Genomic DNA, 18,749 nt, shown 5'->3' with positions numbered 1-18,749 from the left:
TATTCAAATTTAACAGTCTTGCTTTAGAATGAACTATTTCACTTTCAGGCATAAAATAAAATTCTATCATATAGTGGTCACTCAATCCGAAATGTTCTTAACTGTCCATTTTTTTAATACAATATTGGATCTAAAATAACTTGCCCTCTCGATGGCTAAACATACTATTCATTCCTGATTCACTCCATAAACTTGTCCCCACAGTTATTGTACTTAATTGGTTTACCCAGTTTAGATTAGATTCCCTACAGTGTGGAAACAGGCCCTTCGGTCCAACAAGATCACAGCGACCCTCTGAAGAGTAACCCACCCAGACCCGTTTCCTGCTGACTAATGTACCTAACACTGTGGACAATTTAGCATGGCCAATTCACCTGACCTGCACATCTTTGGATTGTGGGGGGAAGCCGGAGCACCCAGAGGAAACCCATGCAGACACAGGGAGAATGTGCAAATTTCACACAGACAGTCGCCCAAGGTTGGAATCGAACCTGAGTTCCTGGTGCTGTGAGGCAGCAGTGCTAACCACTGAGCCACCATGCTGCCCAAGTTTATAGGGGAAAGTAAGGACTGCAGATTCTGGAGATCAGAGTCGAGAGTGTGGTGCTGGAAAAGCACAGCAGGCAGGCAGCATCCAAGGAGCAGGAGAATTGACGTTTTGGGCATAAGCCCTTCATCAGGAAAGATTACCCAGGTTCTATCCAATTGTTATATGTGATAACTGCGTTGACCATTTTACATGCTTCTCTAATCTCCTGATTAATATAATGCTCCACACAACCACAACTACTTTGTGCCCTGTAAATAACTCCAACAATATCTGCTTCCCCTTACTGATTCTTAGCTCCACACAAACAGATCCCACTTTGTTCTTCCAATCTAAGATCCTCCTTTATAATGTATGGTCCCATCTCTTCTTATTAGTACAACTCCGCATCCTTTTCCTTGTGTCTGTCTTTCTCTAAATGTTGAATATCCTTGATAATTCAGTTTCTAGCACTGGCCACCTTGCAGTCATGCTTCATTGATGGCAATTGAATCATATCCACATATCTCTATTTGTGTCTTATAGATCATCTCCTTGTTGAGAATGCTGCATACGTGCAACTGTCCTTAACTTGAATTTAACCTTGAAGTCCTTACGTCATTTCACTTTTGAAGCAGCTCAGCTTTGATTCCCGTGCCCTCGGGTCTCCCTAAAATCTGTTTGACTTCCTCTATCCAACTTTACTTCCTACCTTTACCATTTATATCTCTCGTCACCACACTCTGTTCATTATAGCCCCTTTGCCAACAGTCACGATAACCAGGTGTATCCACTATGCGGTCAGTGAACCGTAAATTAATAAACTTCATGTGCCCATCTTAACTTTTGTGATTCAAGTTAGATAGACCAGCAGTGAATTTTTTTTTGGTTTAAACAGATTAAAGGTTAATTTATTGCAAGTGTTTATTAAAAATTTCTTAGGGATAAAAAGAAAGATTAAATAAGTACAGGTATGATAAAAATAAAATGTATAAAAATATATTACTAACACATTTCTGTGCAATACAGTTGAGGTTTTGACAGAATTATGAAAGCGGAACCACGAGAACACCTGGGGAATTGTCTGACTCATGAATCTCGTACAGCACAATTACAATAGTTTGCATGTTGCAATCTCTGGTCTGTTTCTATAAATTTGATAGACCGTACTTTCAGTGAAAGAGCATTAGTTGAAGAGTGTATCTGTAATTTTGTACTAACAAATCAATTTGAAAACACATGTATCAGAAGTTTAACATGAATGGAAATTGGCCTTTTCATGAATGTGCAATGTATTCTAATGTGCAATGCACTGATGATGTTCCCTAGCCAGGGAACGAAGCGTTTGCAGCAAAAACTTCCAGCTCGGCGAACAGAACCACAACAACGGACACCCGAGCTACAAATCTTCAACCAGACTTTATTCTAGCATTTGTGCATTGATATAGAACGCTGAATAAATGATTTTCCTGTAACCTTGATGCTTATCATTCTTGTATAAACTTTAAATTAAATCTGGGGAAGAGAGAGAATATTAAATATCTTAATAAAAAGTCAATTTTCGTGACAGAATGTAGCATGGAAAGCTGATTTGTTTGAAGTCCCGAGGGGGAAGATAGAACATTCTTTAATGTATTTTCAATAATATATTTGAAACATCTCTACTTTTAAATGGAAGGCTCTTGATTATTTTATTACTGATATGATTTTTTTTTCAAATTTAATATTATCTTTAACACTGCCATGTGAGTTTTTATACATAATTTTGTTTTTGCGACCACAAGAAATTGCCAGTAATTTGGCTTCAGTTGCATCTGTTCTTTTTTTTCTGGTTTAAATGAATTGTAAATGTAGTTTGTGACAGAACTCCCTTCCAGGTTGTGGTGGATTGATGCTGTTCTAAAAGTTATGAGATTCAGCTTAATCACATTGCCTATTGAATGTAGGCTTTCTGGTGAAGTTAATGTGCTTGAACCTCATTCTCTACCGTACCAATTTAGATAAACGCTAATCCACTTTTTAAACTAAAAATAATATTGTGGTTATAGTTATGGGCTAATACAGTAAAACCTGGCAGAGGAAGACCGGTACAATAAACTGAAAAGCAATCTGTACTGTAAATGTCTGTTTTTGGGTTCCATGTTCAAATTGCACCAGATGTAACAACTGCAATGACTATTGCAATGTTATGAATGCAAGAGTTTATATCTGCAAAGCAATAGATCTCCTGAGGCATTCATATTCTGGGTTGCTGAAAAAGCTAAAAGAAAGATATAATTCTGAAAAATAAATGGTCCATTTTTTTCTTCGGAATCATAGGATGATTATCGAATTTGGCCTGCAATATCTGGTTTGCAATTGGAACATTTCACCTTGTGGCACTCCTTTGTATTCTCTTCATAACCCTGCACTGAATTCCATTCCAGATAGCAATCCAATTCCTGCCTGAATGACACATTTGCACGTGCCAACACCAAATTCTTGACTTGTACATTCTAGACCCTAACCACTTATTGTATGAAAAACGCTTTCCTCATGTTGCCATTGCTTTGTTTGCCAATTACCTTAAACCTGTGAAATGTTGGACTGCTTCCAATACCAGTAGGTCCCTCTTTCGAGGAGCAAAGCCGTTAACAATATTCTAGTTGAAAAATATGTTGCTGGAAAAGCGCAGCAGGTCAGGCAACATCCAAGGAGTAGGACAATTGACGTTTCGGGCATTAGCCCTTCTTTAGGAATCTTCGGGCTTATGCCCAAAACATAGATTCTCCCGCTCCTTGGATGCTGCCTGACCTGCTGCACTTTTCCAGCAACACATTTTTCAGCTCTGAACTCCAGCATCTGCAGTCCTCACTTTCTCCTGACAATATTCTAGTGCCCTGTATCATTTTAGCAAGACCTCACTATTTTTATACTCCATTCCTTTTGAAATGAAGGCCATTCCATTTGCCTTCTCTACTACCTGCTGAACTTGGGATGCTAGACTTTTGAGATTTTATACATCAGAATACCCAAATAATAATGCTTTCTGCAGTCTTTCTGGTGAAATATTATTTAAATAATATTAATTTCTGCTATTCTTCCTGCCAAAGCACACAAACTCCCATTTGTCCAATTACATTCCGTCTGCTAAATTTTTTGCCCATTCACTTAACTTGTCCATGTCCAACTGCAGACTGTGCCATCCTCACCATTATTTTTGTGTCTTTGCAAACTTGGCTATCATACATACGATTCCCTCATCCAAGTCATTAATATACGTTGTAAGTAATGTGGACCAAGTGCAGTAATCTGAACAAGGTCAGCCAGCTGGACCTGTGATGTATAATGTTTGGGTCGTAGCAACTGTCCTGAATAAGCACATGGACCACATGAAAGCCACAAATTTGCAAACAGTGCGGGAGCAACATGTCCTCTTACCCTTGGAACAATCAGAAAGGCTGCCAGAACTCGTGGATTTCCTCCCTGTCAAACATTGACAAGTCCTCTGAATCAGAGATGGGCATGATAGATGTAGCCACTTTGACGTCTTTGCCACTGGAAGAAGAGTGAAATTCTACCAATGCACTCCTGGTGCAAGAGACGAGCTCCTTTGCATTACACTCTGCCCATTCTGGACACCTGGTGCATAAACACCCCAGGAGACTCTCCAAGAAAAAGGACCAGCCTATGCCCTTGGATTTAGAGGAGGAGGAATATAGCGATTGTAATGAGGTCAGCCTGCTGGATGTCATAGAATATGAATTTCCTGATTAGGGCTGTTAATCTGGTCCATTGGGGAGCCCTGGCTGATAGATAAAAAGCGGTGTACCAGAGAATCTGGCACTCTTAAAAGGCAGTACTAGAGTCAAGGACTCTTTGTGTGTAAATCAAGGATGAGTTGGTGATGGGATACCATCCTCTGTGGAGATATCTCACAAGCACTGATGGCACTCCACAAATTACAGGCTGCCATTCTGAAAATGCCTACCTTATCCCAACTGTTTTATATTAGTTAACCAATCCTGCTGAGATACTAACCATGATATCATGAGTTCTTAATCTTATGAAGCAGCCTAATATGGTTTATCTTAGTAAATGCCTTTCTGAAGCCAAAATCTATTACAATCTCTTGTTTCCTTGTCTATTGTACTTGTTACCTCTTCAAAGACTCCTAGTAAATTTGTTCTTTGTGAAACCATGCTGACCCTGAATTATCCCATTGCAGGTCTCCATGCCTACCTGAGCTGCAGTCACATCCTTTCGTCTCTGATCACAGACCAAATTATAAACTACCTAATCTGAAGGGTGTGACTGCTTCCTGGAGCAGTGTCCAGGTATTTTGTATTTCTGCTTTTGTGGTGCGTGGTCTGCAATTCTGAGTCAAACTCCACAACTTTGATCTCTGGTTCCTTAAGCTGCAAACACTTAAACACAGATGTGTTCTCTCTGGATAACCTTCCACGTGCTGCAGTAGCAGCAACACTTTCACCTGCCCTGTCATCACTATGGTATTTAATTTACTTTATAAATTAGTTATTCTAGATTCCTTGCTTTTTAAATGTTGTCATAATTTCACTGTATAAATAATTATATCGTATACTTAAGCTATTTTGCAAAAGCAAGAAGAAAAGACTAGAGACTTATCACAAACTGAAGACCTTATTTCTATTTGATTTGAAATATTCTCCATCCGACTCACCTATCAGCTGCTTTCCCTGCACTCTCATTGCATTGTGGTTTGCAGTGTCACTTCATTGTTTGTCTAATCTGTACCTTTTATCCCCTCCCGTATTCTAATCCACTCGGTTATGCATTTGTCATCTTTATTGTATAGTGTACCTGCATGCTTACTTTCAGCAACCAGTCTACAAGGGCACCCATGTCTCAGTCACACCCTCGTTACCAATCAGTTGCCATTCAGATAATCTGCCTACTTGTTTTTGCTACCAAAGTGATAACCTTATATTTATCTACTATATAATCTGTCTTTTATGCATTTGTCCACTCAATGTTTTTCCCCCAAATCACACTGAAGCATCTCTGCACTCTCCTTGCAGCTCATCTTCCCACCCAGTTTTGTGTCATCTTCAAATTGGAGATATTACAGATAGTTTCCTCATTTTAAATCATTAATATATTATCAATAACTCAGGCTGAAGCACTGAGCCAGACAGATTGGGGTAGCATGTTGGCTCATTGGTTAGCACCAGGGACCTGGGTTCAATTCTAGCGTCAGACGACTGTCTGCATAGTCTCCCTGCATCAGCATGGGTTTCCTCCATGTGCTCCAGTTTCTTCCCACAATCCAAAGATGTGCAGGTTAGGTGAATTGGCCGTGCTAAATGGCCCATAGTGTTCAGGGATATATAGGTTCGGTGCATGAGTCAGGGGTAAATGTAGAGGAATGGGTCTGGGCGGGATACTCTTCGGAGGGTTGGTGTACCCTACTCTGGGAAAAAGGTTTTCATTATTCACCCTATCCATGACCTCTAAGGTCATCCCTCAGTCTCTGGGAGAAAGGCTTTCACCTATTCAGCCTCTCTCAAACCTCTCTCCATTTTTTTGGCCATATAAATTAGCATTCATGAACTAGTGCAAGTTCAATCTAACTTCCCAATTTAATTTGCTTGCTTATAAAACAGTTGAAAGACAATATAGCACAGTTAAAGAGTATTAAACATGGAGGTGAACCCTTCTGTCAATCAAAACAAACACCCAGAAAAGCTCACCTTGCCATCTGTTAAAACGAGGGACAGAGAACTCCCAAATCTCAATACTTACAGAAAATAACATCAATTTATTTTTAACTCTAAAAGTGAACATTAAACAACTACTTACAACTCTAAAACACCATTTCTCTTATATGCCTCCAACTCTGTAACAATATGTTGTTCCAATACAATACTTATTACAATTATTTATTTATCTGTCACTCTCTCAAGCGGTCAATCTCTGACCAATTGTCAAAATGTCCACATTTTTATACAGCCCAACATTGGATTGTCTCATTGGTTTGATGTTGACAGAACAATACATTAAAACTTGTTTGGGTTTTAGTATTCTGGGGCATAATTTAAATGGGTTAAATTTTGATTATTGTCAAAACAGCAACCAAAACTCAGGTATCCATTTTACAGCCAAATATTATGTATTTTCAGTTTCCCAGTACACTCTGAGACTGCTATCTAGTCATATGCATAGCCCACATATCTCTCAGTTCAGAACAGTATTCACTCTCTCTTAAAGATATAGTACATGTCTTCAACTTCATAACAAGAGTCTGTAACTCTGAGGTGGAAGAATCTGACTCAGATCCTACCTGCCACAGATGTGTGCCCTAAAATGTGTAAAGAGGTTGATTTAAAATCATTACATCGCAATTGATCAAAGGATTACTAAGAAGGAAATACGCAGAGGTAAAATGAGGTACGAAGGTAAACTGGCCAATAATATAAAGGAGGATAGTAAAAGCTTTTTCAAGTATTTGCAAGGCAAAAAAATGGTTAGGACTAAAATTGGGCCCTTGAAGACAGAAACAGGGGAATATATTACAGGGAACAAAGAAATGGCAGAAGAATTAAATGGGTACTTCAGATCTGTGTTCACTGGGGAAGACTCAAGCAATCTCCCTGAGGTAACAGTGACTGAAGGACCTGAACTTAAGGGAATCTATATTTGCCAGGATTTGGTGTTGGAGAGACTGTTAGGTCTAAAGGTTGATAAGTCCCCGGGGCCTGATGTTCTACATCCCAGGGTACTGAAGGAGGTGGCTCGGGAAATCGTGGATGCGTTGGTGATGATTTTCCAGAATTCGATAGATTCAGGATCGGTACCTGAGGATTGGAGAATGGCTAATGTTATACCACTTTTTAAGAAAGGTGGGAGAGAGAAAGCAGGAAATTATAGACCAGTTTGTCTGACGTCAGTGGTGGGAAAGATGCTGGAGTCTATTACAAAGGATGAGATTACGGCACATCTGGATAGTAGTAACAGGATAGGACAGAGTCAGCATGGATTTATGAAGGGGAAGTCATGCTTGACTAATCTTCTGGAGTTTTTTGAGGATGTAACTCTGAAGATGGACGAGGGAGATCCAGTAGATGTAGTGTACCTGGACCTCCGGAAAGCTTTTGATAAAGTTCCACATGGGAGGTTAGTGAGTAAACTTAAGGCGCATGGTATTGGGGGCAAAGTACTAGATTGGATTGAAAATTGGTTGGCTGATAGGAAACAAAGGGTAGTGATAAATGGCTCCATTTCGGAATGGCAGGCAGTGACCAGAGGGATACCGCAAGGATCCGTGTTGGGACCGCAGCTTTTTACAATATATGTTAATGATATAGAAGATGGTATCAGCAATAACATTAGCAAATTTGCTGATGATACAAAACTGGGTGGCAGGGTGAAATGTGATGAGGATGGTAGGAGATTACAGGGTGGCCTGGACAAGTTAGGTGAGTGGGCAGATGCATGGTAGAATAAGTTTAATGTGGATAAATGTATGGTTATCCACTTTGGTGTCAAGAACAGGAAGGCAGATTACTACCTCAATGGAATTAATTTAGGTAAAGGGGCAGTACAGAGAGATCTGGGTGTTCTTGTACACCAGTCAATGAAGGCAAGCATGCAGGTACAGCAGGTAGTGAAGAAGGCTAATATCATGCTGGCCTTCATAACAAGAGGGATTGAGTATAGAAGCAAAGAGGTGCTTCTGCAGCTGTACAGGGCCTTGGTGAGACCACACCTGGAGTACTGTGTGCAGTTCTGGTCGCCAAATTTGAGGAAAGACGGTTCACGAGGTCAATTCCTGGAATGGAGGGATTACCTTACACTGAAAGACTGAAGCGACTGGGCTTGTATACCCTTGAGTTTAGAAGACTGAGGGGGGATCTGATTGAGACGTATAAGATTATGAAAGGATTGGACACTCTGGCAGCAGGAAACATGTTTCTGCTGATGGGTGAGTGCCAAAGCAGAGGACACAGCTTAAAAATACTGGGTAGATCATTTAGGACAGAGATGAGGAGAAACTTCTTCACCCAGAGAGTGGTGGCTGTGTGGAATGCTCTGCCCCAGAGGACAGTGGAGGCCCAGTTTCTGGATCATTTAAGAAAGAGTTGGATAGAGCTCTCAAAGATAGTGGAATCAAGGGTTATGGAGATAAGGCAGGGAGCGGATACTGATTAGGAATGATCAGCCATGATCATTTTGAATGGCGGTGCAGGCTCGAAGCACTGAATGGCCTACTCCTGCACCTATTGTCTATTGTCTATTGATCAAAGCCAGATGAATCTATTTAGGCTGGTGAGATTGATGTTATCAATCACAAAACTAGTTAATAATATTTGTTGGGGAAATCAGCCATTTCCCAGGTCCGAGTATTGCTGGGTGATCAGTCATTTCACCTATACAGAGGTATGTGCTCAGATGATCAATAATTTAACCCAGCCAAAAGCATGTGTTAGATAGATTAGCTCTTTACCAAAGATGTCGTATTTGTTCAGGATATTATTTTCATCTGAGCTCATTAGCTGTTTGTTTGGTAGATAGTTATCTCCTCTGTTTCCTGGATATATCAAAAAACAGTGTGTTTGCCTTTCTTATAACGTTTCTTTCATTAAATCTTTGAATTAGTAGTATGTCAACAAATTTTGGGTGATGATTGTTTTTTTCAAGAAATACAACTTGGTGATTGACCATACTGCTCTTGAACTTAGGCTATGGTGAAAGGTTAAGGGTTAACTGAAGAGTTAGAGTGGTAAGAAACAACATTAATTTTTCAAATCAACATTGTATGACTGGTCTACTTAAACTTTTAGGAATAACTTTAATGTATCAACCTTGTGGAATTTCATTTTGGTGGGTTGTCCTATCCTTTGTGTCTGATTCAAGGGTATTTTTCATTTGGGAGGAATATATAAAGCAGTTGATTTGTAAATCACGTACTTTGATCCATGTAAAGCACAAAAAGTACATCTTAAGAACTGTATCTATATTCAGTAAACTAGGTTATCTTGTTTGAACATGTTGAAGTAAAATGAGGATGGTTGGGCATATCCTAATTACTGATAGAGGTGGACCTTGATTTCATGAATTAAAGAATCAAAGAACTTTGCTTTGCATTTTGTATGTGACACTGATTATTATGCAACATGTTGAATTTTACTCCTTCTCACCTGAAAATGTAACACCTGATTTATAAGCTTGGAATCAATTTATTCCTAGCGAGAAGATTTGTAGCTCAGGTTGAGGTTCTGTAAGTAAATTTGCTTGTTGAGCTGGAAGGTTCGTTTTCAGATGTTTCATCACCATACTAGTAACATCATCAGTGAGCCTCCGGTGAAGCACTGGTAGTATGGCCCGCTTTTTATTTATGTGTTTGGTTTCCTTAGGATGGTGATGCCATTTCCTGTGGTGATGTCATTTCCTGTTCTGTTTCTCAGGGGGTGGTAAGTGGGATCCAGTTCAATGTGTTGGATGGAGTGCCATGCTTCTAGGAATTCTCGCGCATGCCTCTGTTTGGGTTGTCCTAGGATAGATATGTTGTCCCCAGTCAAACAGGAAATGACATCCCCACAGGAAATGACATCACCAACCCATGCAAACCTAGACACATAAATAAAAAGTGGACCATATTATGAGTGTTTCACCGGAGGCTCACTGATGGTGTTACCTACTATGGTGATGAAATATCTGAAAATGAACCTTCCAACTCAGCGAGCAAACTTACACCCTAATTTATTCATAGTAACCTGATTTATTTTTAATGCAGGGGATTCCTTTTAGAATTATGTCTTTTATGGAGTACCTTTTCTGTGTTTTATTTTTGTTGTAATGTACAGAATAAAAATGAAACATAAAACATAGTAAAACACTGAAGTCCTTTCAGGTAGAACCCTAAATCATAATAATTGATTGATGAAACTACATCATCTGAATCAAAGTGACTTTGTTCATGAAAAGTACTCCAAAATGTAGCCTTTTGGGAAATGGCTCAATATTGTCTTGCTTGGGATTTCAAATGTGCCTGGTGGATAACAGGTTCATTCCACAGGTTTGTATGACTTGAACTGTAGAATGTTGTTACTTTTTTTTAGCCTTTTTACAAAGTGGTTGCTGTAGAGTTATTGATTCTCAATTTACTGTAAGAATTTGTTACTCAGTACAGTTATGGGTGAGTTTGACTAAAGTTTCTACACCTGAGATCTGTCCCACTCTCTTTGTTTCTTTCTAACTGCAGCATGCATTCACAGCTTAACTACTACACTTATGATGACTATGTATTAGAGTTGTCTGGGCCTGAAGGCTGGAGTTCCCTTAATAAGTCAATTTTTCTCTCTTTAAGATTTTTTTTAAACAAGTATTCACTCATTTTGCTAATAAATCCATATATGGCTGAGTGGCAAGTATTGCTCCCATGAAGTACTTTTGGAATATTTACAATACGAGTTGAAAAATTTTCATTGTTGATATCCCTTAAGTCATTCATGTTGTACAGGGTTCTCTTCACTTGAATCAATTTTGGATTCCAGGTAGAAATTTATTTAGAACTGTGGCTGGACAGACTTCTCAAAATTATGGACTTATGAGAAAAGGGATAATAAATGAGGCATGCTGGGAAATTTGAGGCAAGCTTGGCCAAAAGTGAATGTGCTCAAAGACAGTGATATAAACTGCTGCATAATCCAGACAGGCTGCAGCTACAGGCAGACAGTATATAATTGGCTCAGCAGCTGCAGACAATACAATGTACATTTGAATTGGAATTGAATAAATTGACATGAATGCCATCCGCAGGAAAACCAGAAACATTGTGTTGTTTATCAGACGAAGAAGCACCTCACACACTTATTTGGAAAGGGCTACCTGACCTATGTGCTCCAAACACCTCCAGGAATGGTTGCTCAAGGACCACCCTACCGTCGACATGTCACGGCCTGATTGGGTCTGATCAATCTATTATGGATATCAGTGACTCTCCCAGAAGGATGTGAAGACTTCTAAGTATATAAGTCACTGCAACATCACCCTCAAGCAGTAACTCAAGTCCAACCACGGTGAAGAGAAGACACCCCTGAGACTAGCAGGAGAAAAAGACCAGACAATTATCGCCACGTGGATCAAGGCTAAGGTCTAGTGTGGTGGTATATGATCATCCAGAGGTAAATTAAAGCACAAGATAGTTTATTAGATTTACAGTGTAAATTGGTAGCTTGTAAATTATTTTATTATCATAATTGTTAAATATTATTATTTCTCACTATTAAGAATTGACTTTCAGTTTATTTGTTAGATAACAGTTAAAATACTGTGGTAGGCGCAACACAACAAATAGAGCTAAAGCTGTATACCTGCCTTGTAAAATCCTAAATCCTCAGTGTGATTTGAGTATTAATATGAAAATGGTTACAAGTTTAGAGAAAGTTGAAGATAATTTAATTAGATGGAATAAGTGCAGTCTGATCTAGTTTGGTAAGTAAGGATATTTTTAACTGCACAGTATTTTGGAAGTGTACCAGATAAAAACATGATTCATATTCTGCGAGGGTCACAGTTGGTTTTCCTGAACCTGCATTATATTGAGGTGGTAGAGGAATACATGAAAGCAGCAAGTATGAATTTTGTACAACCAAAGCCCTTTTTCTCTTGTAATGAATCTTATTACATTGCTGAAAGGATGCCCAGAAGGGCAGTAAAGACAAGCCAGGGAACTATAGACCGGTGAGCCTGACCTCAGTGGTGGGAAGGTTGTTGGAGGGAACCCTGAGATGGACAGGATGTACATGTATTTGGAAAGGCAAGGATTGATTAGGGATAGTCAACATGACTTTGTGCGTGGGAAATCATGTCTCACAAACTTGATTGAGTTTTTTGAAGTTGTAACAAAGAAGATTGAGGGCAGAGCAGTAGATGTAATCTATATGGACTTCAGTAAGGCGTTTGAGACTGGAGGCCTGTGACCTGTGGAGTGCCATTAGGATCGGTGCTGGGTCCTCTACTTTCTGTCATTTACATAAATGATTTGGATGCAAGCATAAGAGGTACAGTTAGTAAATTTGCAGATGACACCAAAATTGGAGGTGTAGTGAACAGCGAAGAGGGTTACCTCAGATTACAACAGGATCTTGACCAGATGGGCCAACGGGCTGAGAAGTGGCAGATGGAGTTTAATTCAGATCAATGCGAGGTACTGCATTTTGGGAAAGCAAATCTTAGCAGGACTTATACACTTAATGGTAAGGTCCTAGAGAGTGTTGCTGAACAAAGAGACCTTGGAGTGCAGGTTCATAGCTCCTTGAAAGTGGAGTCGCAGGTAGATAGGATAGTGAAGAAGGCATTTTGTACGCTTTCCTTTATTGGTCAGAGTATTGAGTACAGGAGTTGGGAAGTCATGTTGTGGCTGTACAGGACATTGGTTAGGCCACTGTTGGAATATTGTGTGCAATTCTGGTCTCCTTCCTATTGTAAAGATGTTGTGAAACTTGAAAGGGTTCAGAAAAGATTTACAAGGATGTTGCCAGGGTTGGACGATTTGAGCTGTAGGGAGAGGCTGAACAGGTTGTGGCTGTTCTCCTTCGAGCATCAGAGGCTGAGGGGTGACCTTATAAAGGTTTACAAAATTATGAGGGGCATGGATAGGACAAATAGACGAAATCTTTTCCCTGGGGTCGTGGAGTCCAGAACTAGAGGGCTTAGGTTTAGGGTGAGAGTGGAAAGATATAAAAGAGGCCTAAGGGGCAACTTTTTCACGCAGAGGGTGGTACAAGTATGGAATGAGCTGCCAGAGGAAGTGGTGGAGGCTGGTACAATTGCAACATTTAAGAGGCGTTTGGATGGGTATATGAATAGGAAGGGTTTGGAGGGATATGGGCCGGGTGCTGGCAGGTGGGACTAGATTGGGTTGGGATATCTGGTCGGCATGGAAGGTTGGACCAAAGTGCCTGTTTCCATGCTGTACATCTCTATGACTCTATGTCAGAAAGGCAATTTCTTTCATCTTTTCAACTGTAATTGGTGCAAGGAATATAGCGATAAAAAAGAACAGCTACCAACTACAAAGACTGTGTTATAGTATATGGGCCCATAACCTTAGAATAATTATTGAAAATCATAGGAAAGTAAATTTATTTATAAATAAATCTTAATGACATTTGTCCATTTTGTGTGGATCTTATTGTTGCTCCAAAGTTAACGTGTAGAGCATTGAATATCTTGTTTTTGCCTGTATCACTTTGTGTTGACAATTGACTAAACTGATTTGGTCATCTCAATTATATTTTAACCAATATTTAATCTGAATGTATTAGCTTTATTGTCACATACTCAATGAGAACAGTGTAAAGTTCATTTGGCACCACTTGCAGCACCATTTTAGATACAAAGGTACCAAAGTACAGCTTCTTTTCTTAAAAGATCTGAGAAAATAGAGAAACAAAATGTCCAGCATTGCAGAAATAAAAATCCTGAACAGCAGTCTTCCACCAGCTGGCACCCAACCTCCAGTCTGCACTGGGCCCTGGCTCCGGACACACCAGGCTTCACCTTGAGGGTCACGAGGCTGAAAGATCGCTCCACCGAGCCACTGTAGGAGGCTGCCAGGCTGGGAGTCATCGTAGGCTGGGAGAGAAGGGAGGATTTTTTTTAATAAAAGGAGGAATAGGCAGAGCGGACGAGCTCCAGCTGAAGTATCCTACTCGGCTGCCAACTTGGACTAGAAGTCGTGATTTTAAGGATGTAGAAGTAATTGCAAGCTCTGTCCCTCAACTTCAGTGCATACAGGCTTTTTGTTTACACTTTTTGGATTGAATTGCAGTACAAAAAATATTGCTTTTGGGTGCATGAACTGAATATGCTAAACAAATGATCACTTGTCAGGTACAGCAACTAAGAGGAATACGTTTTATTCTTGCCCTCCCCACCCGCCCAACCCCCAACTTCCAACTTTTAAACATGCTAACTATAATTGCATTCACACACTCTAATGTATCCTCTTTGCTTACAGTGGTTCTCTAAATTTATCATAACAGCCATTTGCTGTGTTTAGTATTCACTTTCGAGGTATGTACATTTGGACAGCTATCAACAGCAAATTTTATCGTAATTGGGCTGGGAAACCACTTTTGTTAAATCTTCAGTGTTAACTCTGGATTCCTTCTTATCAGGAGGATGTTGTGAAACCTGAAATGGTTCAGAAAAGATTTAGAAGGATGTTGCCAGGGTTGGAGGATTTGAGCTGTAGGGAGAGGTTGAATAAGCAAGCGCTGTTTTCCCTGGAGCGTTGGAGGCTGAGGGGTGACCTTATAGATGTTTATAAAATCATGGGGGACATGAATAGGGTAAATAGACAAGGTCTTTTTCCCTGGAATGGGGGAGTCCAGAACTAGAGAACATAGGTTTAGGGTGAGAGGAGAAAGATATATAAGAGACTTAAGGGGCAACGTTTTCACACAGAAGGTGGTGTGTCGATGGAATGGGCTGCCAGAGGAAGTGGTGGAGGCTAGTACAATTACAGCATTTAAAAGGCATCTGGATGGGTATATGAATAGGGAAGGGTTTGGAGGGATATGGGCCGGGTGCTGGCAAGTGAGACAAAAGTAGGTTTGGATATCTGGTTGGCATGGACAAATTGGAGTGAAGGCTCTGTTTCCGTGCTGTACATCTCTGTGACTCTATAACTTGTAAGTGAATTATTTCTGCACTGTATTTTCTTCCTCAACTCAATAATTCTCTCTCAAGCTGATTTGATTTGAGTTGTGATGTCCATATTGCCACAATTACTAGTCTTTTGTTCAAATGTCCAAACCTGAAGTAAAAATTTGGGCAGTGACTGTCAGTTCATAGGCTCCATGAATTTCAAAGGCACCTCATCCAAGACAAACGTGCTCTCTCAGTATCTGTTTGTTATAAAAACTTCTAGGAGTCAATGGATAGTGCTCAGAAACAGGAACTTGACTGTTTTGTCTTTGTTTGCTCCTGCCATAACTCCAGTGCATTGAGGCCACATATAGCTTGTTTGTTGCTGCCTCACCTGAAATCAGTTAATTCAGTGCAATAGAATAGCGATGCTGGAACGTCCATAATCTGTACCATGCTACTTTGTCTGTTAGCAATTGAGCCAATAAATGACGTCTATTTATGCTTTCACAAATTTTTAAAATGTTGATATTTGTAAATGTATTGCTATTTTTAAAGGCCAGCTACCAGGTTACCCATCCTTGTATCATAGATTTTATAACCCTAAGGGACTAATTTTTTTTATCCACTTCCCAGTGTAACTTAACTTACAAATCACAACACCAAGTTCAGGGATGGCAAGGTCTCTCGGTGGTTAGTAGTCTTGTCGCAGCACCAGGGACCCGGGTTCAATTTCAGCCTCTGGAAACTATCTTGTGGAGTTGGAACATTCCCTGTGCCTGCATGGGTTTCCTCCAGGTTCTCTGGTTTTATCTCACAGTCAAAAGAAGTACAGGTTAGATGGATTGGACATGCTAAATTTCCCATAGTACCCAGGCATGTATAGGTTAGTTGTGGGAAATGCAGGGTTACGGGAATAGGGATAAGTTTGAGTGGGAAGTACTTTGGAAGGTCGGTGTGGATTCTGGGCCAAGTGGCCTACTTCCACACAGTAGGGATTCTGTGATGAAAATGATCTAATGAGATAGTAGTCAAGCTCCTTCGTCAAGTGAAGTCAGATTTCACCACCTGATGAAGGAGCAGTGCTCTGAACACGTGTAGATTTAATTAAACCTATATGGACTATAGCCTGATGTCATGTGACTTCTGACTTTGTCCACCCCGGTCCAATACTGGCATTTCCACATCAGTGTAACCTAACATCTTCCCATTGTTCAATGTGGGACTATTTATAGACCAGGCCAGGCCCCCTCAAAACACTTCAAGAAGGTATTTTTGACTCTAACTTTCTTTTATTTTAAAGATAGATGTGAAGTGGATATTGCAGGTGTGATGCAGCTGGTTAAAGCACGTAGCTTTAGGCAAAACAGAATTTATTTCAACACTATAGTTGAAACATGAACAAAAGAAAATGGAATGTAGAGTAACCTAACTTTCGGAAAATTAACTGATCCAATACAGTAACTATTACTAATTAACAGTTGCAGTACAATAGCATCCCTTGAACACATCCCTTGGAAAAAAGATAAATTCAGATTCTTACAGATAGGAGGGAGTAGCATCAAAAGAGATTTCAGAAGAATGTCAGAGAAGTATTTTATTGAAGCTTGCAACTTCCCCTGGAACCTCACATTTTGTGACTGCTACAGCTAAGACAAACTAGAAAGAACCTGAACAAGGAGAACTGGCAACTCCCTTTCCATTATTGAACTAGACTCTTCAGTACCTCTGCCTTTATGACCTTGCTTCAAAAAAACCCAGGACAAAATTATCTTTTTTAAAATGACACTGTCAACACAGCTACCATCACATACTGGTAAGTACTCAGATGATGAAAACCTTTGCCTTTATTGATTTTTTCTCGGCATGGTGGAAATGCAGCCAATTCTATGGGAACTTAGCCAAGAATGTCAATATGTACAATTGAATGACCTCAACAGCTGGAATCAACAGTCCCCTGGTGCTTAAAAGAAAATAGGTAGAAGACATTATTAGCTCCTAGTGATAACAAACATCTCTACTAATAAGAACATGAAAAAGGAGACCTGTAGAACATAAATATCCCATTGGGAAGCATGTGTGCTAGTGCTAAGATAGTAACAAATGAATAATAAAAGCATTGTAATGGAATGTGAGAATTAAGACTATAAATTATCAAGCTAACTTTTATCTTGGGGAGAGACCTTTGTGGACTTTCCCTAAGAGGGACAAGGGTGGCAGCACATCGTCTCTGGATATAGTTTTCAATCAGGATAGTAAAAGTAAAGGCAAAGTCATCACAGTCCCAGAAGACCACAGTGTTGTTCTCTCCCTGTCATTATGATTGGTGGTCAGTTTGACTTGGGGATCACCAAGCCTTGGGTGAGGTTAAGAAGGTGGGACCTTCATGGTAACTTTAGATTGCACACTGTTGGTGTCATTCGGCATTCTAAACTACCTGGCCAACTGAGCTAGCTGATCAAAAGGTAGAATGTAGCAGATATTTTCTAAGCAACCTGTTCAGAGATGTTATGAAGCATCTCTGGATCAGCTGGTTCAGCGGTTGAGATATTATCACACTGCCACAAGAGCCCGAGGTGGATAAATAGTCATTTACAGTTGTGAGAAGGAATGATCTACTAAATAAAATGTCAAGTAAGAATAGATTAATGATAGAAGCAAGAGGTACAACCATGCTACTATGCACCCCAAAAAATGAGTTAGAGGAACAAATATGTGAGTAAACCTGAGTACGAAAACAATTAGCTAATAATAATTGGTAAGATGAATGACCCAAATATCAAATAGGACTAAAAAAATGATATGAAAGGCAAAAAGATTTGATTGGCATTTAAGAGAACATTTCAGCCAACACATAACCAGCCCAATGAGAATGGACCCAATTCTGGCAAAAGTGGACTGTATTTAGCTGCTAAAGAAAATCAGTGGCAAATTAATGGAAGGCATTCAAAAGCCAGACTTGATGGGCACACTGTAAACACATCCCTCCGAAGGAAAAGGATGGTAATGCCAAGTATATCTTCAGATAATCAGATTTCCTCATATCCATATAAGTAAACCCCCCCTACTTATGAGGAAATCTATATAGAGTCATTGAGATGTACAACACGGAATCAGGCCCTTCAGTCCGATTCATCCATGATGACCAGATATCCTCACCTAATCTAGTCTCATTTTCCAGCACTTGGCCCATATCCTTCTAAACCCTTTCTATTCATTTACCCATCTAGATGGCTAGAGATTTTTTTACTTTGAATGGAAGAAGTCGAGGGGTCACTTAATTGAGATGTACAGAATATGCAGCTCTAATTTAAAGTAAACAGAATATCTCTTTCCACTAGCAGAGTAATCAATTAACAGAGGAGACTTTCAGTGCTTGGTAGAAGTATAAGTGGGGACATGAAGAAATCTTTACCTCAAGACAATGCCCACTTTGGTGGTTGAGGTAGAAACCATCAATGTATCTTAAAGGAAGTTGGATTTATGCCTGAAGCACCCTATCCTGCAAGGCTGTGGACCAGATGCTAGAATGTGGGGTTAGAATGGGCGACCAGTTTATTCAGCTAGCCAGGCATGATGGGCTGAATGGCTTCTTTCCACACTGCAA

The 18,749-nt window shown here is 39.9% G+C and overlaps 1 protein-coding gene across 3 annotated transcripts in view; it reads left to right on the top strand.

Annotated features, from left to right (window-relative positions):
- pacsin1b (protein kinase C and casein kinase substrate in neurons 1b) overlaps window positions 1-18,749 on the top strand; it is a 304,569-nt gene that overhangs the window by 32,174 nt on the left and 253,646 nt on the right. The window contains exon 1 of one of the 3 annotated variants that reach the window (XM_060845550.1): window positions 11,515-11,670. The exons of the other annotated variants lie outside the window; for them this stretch is intronic. The gene's annotated coding sequence lies outside the window, so the exon portion shown is untranslated. Of the gene's footprint in view, window positions 1-11,514; window positions 11,671-18,749 lie in introns of those variants that run through there. 3 annotated transcript variants of the gene reach the window in all.

The sequence above is a fragment of the Hemiscyllium ocellatum genome, chromosome 26 (genome assembly GCF_020745735.1).
Source record: "Hemiscyllium ocellatum isolate sHemOce1 chromosome 26, sHemOce1.pat.X.cur, whole genome shotgun sequence".
Lineage (NCBI taxonomy): Eukaryota > Metazoa > Chordata > Chondrichthyes > Orectolobiformes > Hemiscylliidae > Hemiscyllium > Hemiscyllium ocellatum.
This window is presented reverse-complemented; position numbering and strand designations above follow the sequence as displayed.